This window comes from Vulpes lagopus, chromosome 24, assembly GCF_018345385.1.
Source record: "Vulpes lagopus strain Blue_001 chromosome 24, ASM1834538v1, whole genome shotgun sequence".
Taxonomy (NCBI): Eukaryota; Metazoa; Chordata; class Mammalia; order Carnivora; family Canidae; genus Vulpes; species Vulpes lagopus.
This window is the reverse complement of record NC_054847.1, coordinates 42,882,293-42,893,007: the sequence shown is the minus strand read 5'-3', so window position 1 is coordinate 42,893,007 and position 10,715 is coordinate 42,882,293.

The following is a 10,715-nucleotide window of genomic DNA, read 5'->3' as shown; positions in this document are numbered from 1 at the left end:
AGTGAGTTTTCAGGAATGAGGTATCAATCATTTCAGTAAAGAAAGAACTGAAAGGTATTCAGAAACTTTTCCCAACTAGAAATTTAGTGTATTTCATTTGAGAATGGAATTGCAAACATGACTGAGGTTTTGATGAAATGATAAAAAAAAAACAGCGAAACATGAGAAGAAGAGCCAATTTCCAGGAAAATATTGAAGCAGCTACCAGATGCTTTGGTTCCTAAATGGAAACACAGAAGTAGAATGGGAGATGCAGGGGTGTAGGAACAGAGTACAGATCCTTCTATTAACAAGCTGTACTGAATAGAATGGGGCATATATTATTAAGGGATAATTTTCTCAAAATGGATTAGCTTCAAGGAAGATTATATGCAGAGGCAAAGAACCAATACAGACTAAGAGGCTGAACATACTGAATATTTACTGAAAACTCTCAGTAGTAGAGCTAAATAATTTTCCCGTAATTTTCCACAAATGGTTGCCTTTTCTTTGAGGCTTTTTTTCCTAGTTACACCAGGAAGTAGCTCTGTGAACAGGTCTACTTAGGAACTGTACCTTCCCAAACACTCCATATGAATTGAAATTCTAACACCTCCCACACCCCAAACGGCAGATGACAAGTTCAGCACTCAGCTGGGGACAGCGGCATGAGTAAGGTCCAGCTAAGTGCACTCAGCCTTTTCTGTTCTGAGCAGGAGGCTCCTTCAAAATAGTCTTTTTTTCAATCATGGCTGGAGTGGACTTAAATCCAAACTAGGCAGGGGCTATCCACTTATAGATGGCTGGGCTACATATCAAACAGGAGAGGAGGAGCCCCCACTGCTGGGGATAGTAGCCTTCAGGAGCAGAGACATGCTGGAATGATTTACAACCAACCGTGCACTTTCTGCAGCAGAAAGAGGAGGATCAGCCCTCTTGGCCAATGTGAGTGCAGAGAATGCATGGGATGGAGCAGAAGCTATATCAGCACACACATATATTAATGTGGCCAAGCGTGAGAGACAGCGGTCCTTGGATAAGATCCTGACTTAACTGCCCTCTTATCAAATTCCCCTCCAAAATGAGAGCAGGGAGGTCCATGAACCACCAGTATGGCCTAACAAGCACTGATCCCCTTACCACCTCTTCCTTTAATAGCCCTGAGACCTCCCCAGCTGACGTCACAAGAAATGCTTATTTTTGCTTGATTCGTTCATTTTGACAGTTTGGTAACTGGGCCTGCATTATATTGTTACATTTTTATTTAGATGTTTTGTTACATAGGTTATTTTATTGTAGACATTGGAAAATAGGGTCTCATTTCTATGTAATTATTTTAGATTAAAAGAAGATGATCAAACTCAGAGAGACTGCAGTAGAGTTAAGTAATGAATATTTAAGATGCCTTTATATTTTGAGGAAAATATGAAGAATATAAACAGAATTCTAAGGGACAAATTGAACATACACGCACATCCACAAACATGCACATTGGTATCCAGAAGTATAGAAAACAGGCCAACTAAAATGAGTTTATTTATAACAGTAATTTCCGAAAATGGCTTTGTAAACTATTGTGCTTATTCTACTGTTTATGGTAGTAGCTCGGCTTACAAGTATTTATCTACAGTATTTATATGTGGTACACTGAACTTCTCTGTCATTACCTTCAAAGTAAGAGTAAACAAGTTGCCAAGAGGGAGTTTCTCACAAGCCTGATTGCCAAAGGTTGTTCATTTGGTATTGTAGGTCGAGAAAACAGCGCCAACGCAGGGTTTAACCAGGCAGCTTTGATTTTAGAAGAAGTAGTTAATCAATAGGAAGAATTATCAATTAGCCAGAGAAACTGCAATAAAGACTCTTTGATAAAAGCCTATCATTTTATCAAACAAGTCACAGATAAATGGCAACGAGTGGTCAGAAAATAAGCAGAATGACACACAATGACATTTGTTAGCACTGTAATGAAGAAGTTTAATGAAAATTTAGGAGAACTTTATGAATCAAGACTATCTGGATTAATTTAAGGACAGAGAAAATGCAGAACACCATATCTTAATTTGATTATTCTAATCACAAGGGGATGAAAACATTAGAGTGGCAAAAAACAGTAGAGTGTAGCCCAAAATTTATCTTGTTTCTTTTCAACTGTGGTGCCAACTACAAGCATTGTCCTAGGCCTGAAGGTCACATTATCCAATTACTAAGTTATTGTAGGTGTCAGAACTGGCCCTGCTCCTTCAGAGGCCTAGGGCAGGTCTGTGAGAGGTTCCAGGCACCGACAGAAGGGTCTCTGCAAGCTATGGCTGACCACCAGTCCTACCAGCCTTTTCATTCCTTTGTCCTTCTCTTTAGGGAAGATATTAGAAACTCTCTGGGACATGTTTCTTCTTGCATGTTGTTTGTTTGTTTGTTTGTTTGTTTTTACAAAACATACAGTGCAAAAATTATCCTTTCCAAATAAGGGCTAGTTTCATTAGGGTGTTTGCCAACAATAAATATTCTTTTCCATTGTTTCAGATAACATGTTTATCAACCAGGAAAGGAACACCTAGATGCCCTTTACAACAACAAAAGTTAACTTTTACAAAAGTGTTTTGTATTCACAATCCCTAGGACATCATGAAAAGTGAAAGAATATTTTTTTTTGAGAGAGTGCAAGTGGGAGTATGTGAAGAGGGGCAAAGGGAGAGGGAGGGAGAGAATCTCAAGCAGGCTCCACATCCAGTGCAGAGCCCAATGTGGGGCTCGATCTCACAACCCTGAGATCATGACCTGAGCAGAAATTAAGAGTCTAACTCTGAACCTACTGAGCTACACAGGCAGCTGAAAAAAGAGTGTTTTCATGGCAGTGATGAAACCCTCTCATGGGTTTCCCACAATACCATAATTCTTACCCAGGACCAAAGCAAACTACATTATGTTGTAAAATGACATACCATAACCCCTAAATCAGAAAGGTCTTTGCCATGAAAAGCCTGGATTATTTACAGGCCTGTCTTAATTCCACAGGATCTTGGCTCTACCCAGTATCCTGGCTCTACCCAGTATCCTGAGGAATCTTCATCTAGAACACCCCAGTAAACCAGAACCAACTCTACATCTGGCAAGCATCATATTCACAATGGAAGAGAAACAGTGTTACACAGTGGTAATTATGATGTATTTTGTAATAGGCAAATTCAATATCTTGAAGGTTCACAGATTTCCAATTTACAAAGACATTGAATGAAAATGTTGGCTGATGTAGTTCCTGCCAAGATATGCCTTCCATTGCTGTTGTCCCAGATGCACCTCCCTTAGTGGTCTTCACCCCTCCACTCTCTCTCCCAAGTCAGTCTTCTGTGACAAAGCTCAGTTACTGCTTAGTTTGGTGTTTTCTAGCTGGTCTCCTTCCTGTCAATCCAGGGCACTCAGAATTCTCCCTGGAAATTTTTCTCTTTTTTTAAGGTTTTATTTATTTATTCATGAGTGACACAGAGAGAGAGAGAGAGGCAAAGACATACACAGAGGGAGAAGCAGGCTCCCTGCAGGAAGCCCAATGTGGGACTCGATCCCAGGACCTCAGGATTATGGCCTGAACCAAATGCAGGTGCTCAACCACTGAGCCACCCAGGTACCCCTCCCTCGCAAATTTTTTGTTATTCAGATGCTCTTGAGATTTTTCATCTGATCTACTCAATGATATAGTACACAGATTTGTCAAGATAAGAGTTAGATACATTCCCTTCTCTTGTAGCTTATCTTCTATAACAATTGTTCTCATTTATGACTATAATGCAATGGGTAAAATACCCACGTTAAAGTGATTTAATGAATGAAGGGAATGATTGCTTGTATACTTTAACACTTCATCAAAACAGGGTACCTTCTCTGCATACAGAGATACTCTCAAGGATGAATCTCTGGTGATTTTACACAGGCCAGCGTCCTTTACTTAATTCCCTTATATTTCATTTTTTCCCATATGGTTATAACACTGCAACAAACACCAGCTCTTTTTTTTTAATTGCCTGTTGATAAAATTAAGGAACATATACCCGAGATTCTTCTCTATCTGTTCAGGCACTAATTCACAGTCTGCCATTTTAGCTGTCGAATAAGGATGATCACTTATGAATTTCATTGAAAATAGCTGTAAAACATCAAGCCTATAGTTAAAAGTATTGTATCATGCACTTAAAATCTGTTACAAGTATAGATCTCATGTTAAGTGTTCTTGCCACAATTTAAAAAAAGAAAAAGAAAATAGCTACTACTAGTTTCTATTCAAGATAAGACTTGATTCTTAGCAGTTGATGCTATACGTAGGCCCTGGGGTTTCCTCTTCAGTCATTTTAAGTTAATTTGATAAGAGAATAAATTGTGCTCCAGGGGTTCTGAACAACTAGAACACAGGTATGGAATCCAAATCCAGTGACTTTTTACAGTATTTTTTGAATGTCAAAGCTCAATTAATACATTAAATTCTAGTTTAAAAAACCAAATAGTGGGGACCTGGGTGCCAAAGTCAGTGAAGCATTCAACTCTTGGTTTCAGATAAGATCGTGATCTCAGGGTTGTGAGATGGAGCCCCTCATTGGGCTCCACACTCAGCACAGAGTCTGCTTGAGATTCTCTCTCCTCCACCTCTCTGACCCTCCCCACTGCTTTGTCTCACTTTAGAAAATAAATAAATATGTCTTTAAAAAAAATAGCTTTCAAAGTTATGAAATACATCATGAAAAATATAAATCAAAAGATGATTCATACAATGTATAGTTACTTTATCTTATAATAGAAACAATGCTGCTTTTTTCTGATTGCAGATTTTTCTGCTATTAGATCCTTGATTTTCAAAGTGTGGTTCATATCAGCATCACTGGAATTACCTGAGAACTTATTAGAAAAGCATAATTTGGGGCACCTGGATGGTTCAGTGGTTGAGTGTCTGCCTTTGGCTCAGGTTGTGATTCCAGGGTCCTGGAATCGAGTCCTACATCGGGGTCCCCTAGGGAGCCTGCCTCTCCCTCTGCCTATGTCTCTGCCTCTCTTTCTACATCTCTCATGAATAAATAAATAAAATCTTTAAAAAGAGAGAGAAAGAAAAGCACAACCTCAGGTCTCACAAACCTACTGAATCGTACCTGCATTTTAATAAGATCCCCCACATAAATTGCACATGCATTGAAAATGGGAGCAGCACAGTGCTATATAAATGGAATCTATTGGGACACCTTTAGTTGCAAGTAACTAAAAACCAAATAAAAGTGTCTTGATAAAAGATGTGAAGAAAGGCTTTAATCTAAGCCTCTATCTTGAGAAGGTAGGGAAAGAAAAACATATCAGCCAAACTAGATATAAGGATACAATAAATAATAAGAATTAAATAGTAAACAAATGCACAATAGAATCAACAGAGTTAAAACAACTTCTTTAAAAAGGCTGATAAAATTGATCATTCCTAGAGATTTATCAAGGGACAAATAGAGAAAACACAAATGATCAGTATGAGGAATAAAAAAGAGGAGACCCTGAGAGCTCCTACAGACATTAAAAGATAATGAATTAATTTATAAAGAACTATACATCAATGTATTTGACAAGGCAGATAAAATTGATGAATTCTTTGGAAAACATTACCTACCAAAACCAACAAAAGAAACAGAAAATCTGAGTGCTTTTTATCTACCAAAGAAATTGAACTGATAATTAAAAGCCTTCCTATAAATAAAATGCCAGACCCAGATGGCTTCATGAATAAATCTTTCCAAACTTTAAAAGAAGAAGTAAGACTAACCTTGCACAAAATTTTCCAGAGATGGGGAAAAAATACATTTTCCAATTTATTTTATAAGGCCAACAAACTCTTTCTACAAGAACATGACAAGACTATAAGAAAAAATGATAGACCAAACTCTCTAATGCACATGGACACAAAATCCTGAACAAAATATGAGCAAACCAAATCCAGTAATATATATAAAATAATAATGCATTAAGACAAAGTAGCTTTATGTCTAGGAAGAATGCAAAGCTATCTCAATATTTGTAAAATGGTTCTTGTTATCAGTAATGCTATCTTTAAACAGCTTAAAAATGGTGAACATCTCTTGACCCTTTGCTGAGACAGACTGATGCTGGGTACCTCCTACTTCTCTGGTCTGGGCAATGAGGAAGCCCAGATCTGAGACTGGGTGCCTGGTAGCCTCATTCTTTAAGACTCTTCTTTTTTCCAGCAACTTTTCCTTTCTGACTTCAATCACTTTTTTTTTTTAAGATTTTATTTATTTATTCATGAGAGACAGAGGCAGAGACATAGGCAGCGGGAGAAGCAGGCTCCTCTCAGGGAGCCTGATGTGGGACTCGATCCCAGATCTCGGGATCAACCCTGAGCCAAAGGCAGATGCTTAACCACTGAGCAACCCAGGCATCCTGATAGGTAGTTTAAATAAATGTCTCTACTGATGAAGTTTTGCCAAACAGAGTATATGAAGATCCTCAAAGCAAAATCCAATCAAAATTTACTGAAAATAGACTTGAAGCCTCTCTTATCTCAGACTTAGGATTGGGTTTTTTGCCTTTCTCATAGTGATTTCCAAATACTTTTAGGTTATCCTGAGAGCTCACTATGGAAGATATGGTTATTATGGTAACCGATCTCCCAACATCCATTCCATTCCAAATAATTGTTCTAACCAAGTCATGGTAATGGTATCCCCTTGCCAAAGGTAAGTATAAACATGTGATCAAATCCTGGCCAACAAGAATCTCCTCACCACTGAATGCAGTGACAGCAGTGCAGTCACTCTGGAAAACAGTATGGAGGTTCCTCAAAAAGTTAAAAATAGAGCAAACCTATGATGTAATTTTAAAGAGGGCCAAAGATGTAGAAGAAAGGCTATCAAAAAGACCAACAAGCTAATTTAAAAGGGCTCAAATTAATTAGGCAACAGGTAAATGTTGCTACCATGAAAAGACATCACCACACATACCAAAATTTGCATAAATTGCTGTGGGATTATAATTAGGTATAACCACTTTGAAAAACTCTTTGTAAGCATTTGCTAAAAACTGAATATATTCATATATTGTGATTCAGCAATTTCAATATCAGGTATACACTGAAAATATATGTATGTGAATGTGTTCATCTAAAGACATGTTCAATGAAGACCTAATGCACAGCACAGTGATTATAATCAGCAATAACATATTACAATCTTTAAAATTGCTAAGAGATTAAAATTTAACTGTTCTCAATGCAGAAATGATAAATATTTGACACAATAAAGGTGTTACTTAATGTTATTGTAGTAATCACGTTGCAATATATAAATGTATCAAACCAACCAACATGTTGTACACCTTAAACTTATACAATGTTACATGTCAATCATACCTCAATTAAAAAAGAGAAAAGACATGTATAAGAACATTCATAATAGCACTATTTGTAATAGTGTGAAAATGGTGTAAAATTATTTATAAAATGGAAACCAATCCAACTGTCTATCCGTAACAGATTAACAAATTATGCTTTATATTAGAATAGTACAAAGCAATAAAAAAATGGTCTTCAATTATTCCTAACAATCTGGATTTATTTTACAAACATAAAATTGAGCAAAGGGGCCAGACACATAAAAGCATAGACTGTATTATTACCTTTTAATAAGTTCAAAAAACATAACTGTTGGTTAACCTTATGAATGAGGAAAAATGAGTGGTGCATCTGAAACATTCAGTTTCTTTTATTTTTAAGAGAGAAAGAGAGCACATGGGGCAGAGTAGAGGGAGAGGGAGAGAGAATCTCAAGCAGACTCCCTGCCAAACAAAGAGCCCGATGTGGGGCTAGATTTCATGACCCTGAGATCATGACTTGAGCAGAAATCAAGAATCAGATTCTTAACCTACTGAACCACTCAGGCACCCCTGAAATATTCTGCTTCTTGATTGAGGTAACAGTTACATGAGTATGTTCACTTTGGGAAAATTCATTGGGTGTTTAATCATGGTTTTTTTTTTCAACTTTAGTAAATGTTTCACTCCAATAAAAGCATTATTTAAAAGAGGGGATGGGAATTTACTGGTTCACAACATTGAAAAGTTTGGAGATAGTGCAAGTCAGACGTGCCTTATTCAAGGATTCATCTATGTTTCTCTGAAACCCAATGGGCTTTCCTTCTTCCATAGGTTAGATTCATTCAGTGCTGCTTACCTTATGTTTGTGTTATAGGTATCAGCAGTAAACAAGATTTTATTTTGTATTCTTAATTGTTTACATCCATGGAAAGAAAAAGTTTGCTTCCTAAAACATCGAGCAAAAGTCCTAAGCATCCTTTTCATTGCCCCAAACTGAGCCAGTATGTGGTCATGGAAAAGTCTGAGCTGATTTGTTTAGGCTGAGTCACTGCCCATCTCTGTAGCAATCTCTGGACAGGAGAGATGTGATTGTTTGTCTATTTACCTATGCCTACCAGGGTCTACCCCCAAAGCTATGGATGAGCCTAATAGGGTGCTACACCACAGTGGAGAGGCAATCCACCAAAGGAAATTATGCATTTAGAAAGGGAGATTTATTAGTGAGCTCTCCAGCAAGTTTGATGGCAGACCCAATGGGTAATTGAGAAGAATTTAACAAGGATAATATTTGTTAAGTTTTGGGCAGGGAACAAACAAGAGATGCTAAAGCACTTTGGAAAGCAAGAGCAGAAAACTGATAACACCTCCAGGGCAGAGTTAACAAGGGAAGTTATAGTTGGAGAAACCTGAGAAATTAGATAGAGCTATAGAGAGAATGCTCATTAGGACCTCCAGCTGCTGGAAAAGGAACTCTGCCAATCAATGGAAACACATTTGAGAGAAAGACAGGGAAATGAACACCCTGAGCTCATGGTTTTCCTTCTCTTTTATCTCCTGTTATCCAGCTTCTGCTAGAAGACAGAGAAAGAAATGGTCATTCATGAAGCCAGTGAAATTTAGGCTTCCTAGGCACAAAGAATGGTACACAAGAGTAAGAAGTGGATCTGAAAAAAGCAAATGAAACATATTCAACAGAAAGACAGAAAGGATGCTTGGGTACACAATTTATACATGTCCACTATAAAAACTAAGTCATAAAAGCACAAGACTAGAAAGAATATCAGAGGACAACAAACAGGACTTTCCTCTCTAGCCCTCCAGGCAGTCATTTGTGTCTTAAACATTTTCAGTTTGGGGAGACTCGCTGTTCTGTGAAAACTGCAACATAGGACCAGAAGTCACAGCGTCAGAATCAACCTAACAGCAGCCCTCTGGGCAGAAGTCCATGCTTCTCTGCCTCTCAGAATTTGGATTATTCAGTTCTCCTTTTGAACTTGTAGCCAGCTGTCTTAATAAATCTAAATTTTTCTTAAATTGGCCAAGTTCTTTCCCTGTTGATTATAACCCTCCAAAAAAATCTTAGAAATGTAGGAACTTTTCTGAACTGAGGAGAGGACAGCGGGAACCTACTAAGAAATGTATTTGCTTGGAGGAATAGAAACTGTGAGAAAGGAAAGGCTTGTAGATAGTAATAAAGTATTGTCAGCATCTTGGGAAATTAAAGTGTTGTGTTCCCATTGAAATGCAGTTCCTGTAGGGGACAAGTCGTGTGCTTAAATGTTTTATAGACACACTACCTTCCTAGACTTCTTTTTGTGGAACTTCCAGAAGAGTTCTATAAATTTTTTCCCATGAAGTTTCAAATGTAATCAGTGGCTTAATTTAAAAGCAATTTATACCCAACTGCCATCAGTCTACTTTTCTTTTCTACTAACATTTTAACCCAAAGAACTTTTATTTCAATTCAAAGAAAAAACTAGTATTACAGAATTCATATTTTCTGAGTTGGAATTGTGTTGTAAAAATTGAATTTGGCACAACTTATGCCTTTATTCATCTTTATGGATAACACACACTAAAATTTCAAATGATCCACTAAGTCATGTAAAGCAAAATGAAGAATCTTCATCATACCTATAGATTAGTAGGTTAGAGAAGATGCTAAGTTATGTAAGCAGCAAATTGTGAAGACACAGCCTAAATTAGCTGAGTTTACTCCACTGCAAGACACAAAAGACACATTTGATCTCAATACAAAATGACAGAAGTTTTAATGATACACATAATACTTGTATTCTATGACAATTACACAGATGATAGGTAGTTTTTTTTTTAAAAAAAGATTTATTTATTTATTCATGAGAGACAGAGGCAGAGACATAGGCAGCGGGAGAAGCAGGCTCCTCTCAGGGAGCCTGATGTGGGACTCGATCCCAGATCTCAGGATCAACCCTGAGCCAAAGGCAGATGCTTAACCACTGAGCAACCCAGGCATCCTGATAGGTAGTTTAAATAAATGTCTCTACTGATGAAGTTTTGCCAAACAGAGTATATGAAGATCCTCAAAGCAAAATTCAATCAAAATTTGCTGAAAATAGACTTGAAGCCTCTCTTATCTCGGACTTAGGATTGGGTTTTTTGCCTTTCCCATAGTGATTTCCCAATATTTTTAGGTTATCCTGAGAGCTCACTATGGAAGATATGGTTATTATGGTAACCGATCTCCCAACATCCATTCCATTCCAAATAATTGTTCTAACCAAGTCATGGTAATGGTATCCCTTGCCAAAGATAAGTATAAACAAGTGATCAAATCCTGGCCAACAAGAATCTCCTCACCACTGAATGCAGTGACAGCAGTGCAGTCACTCTGGAAAACAGTATGGAGGTTC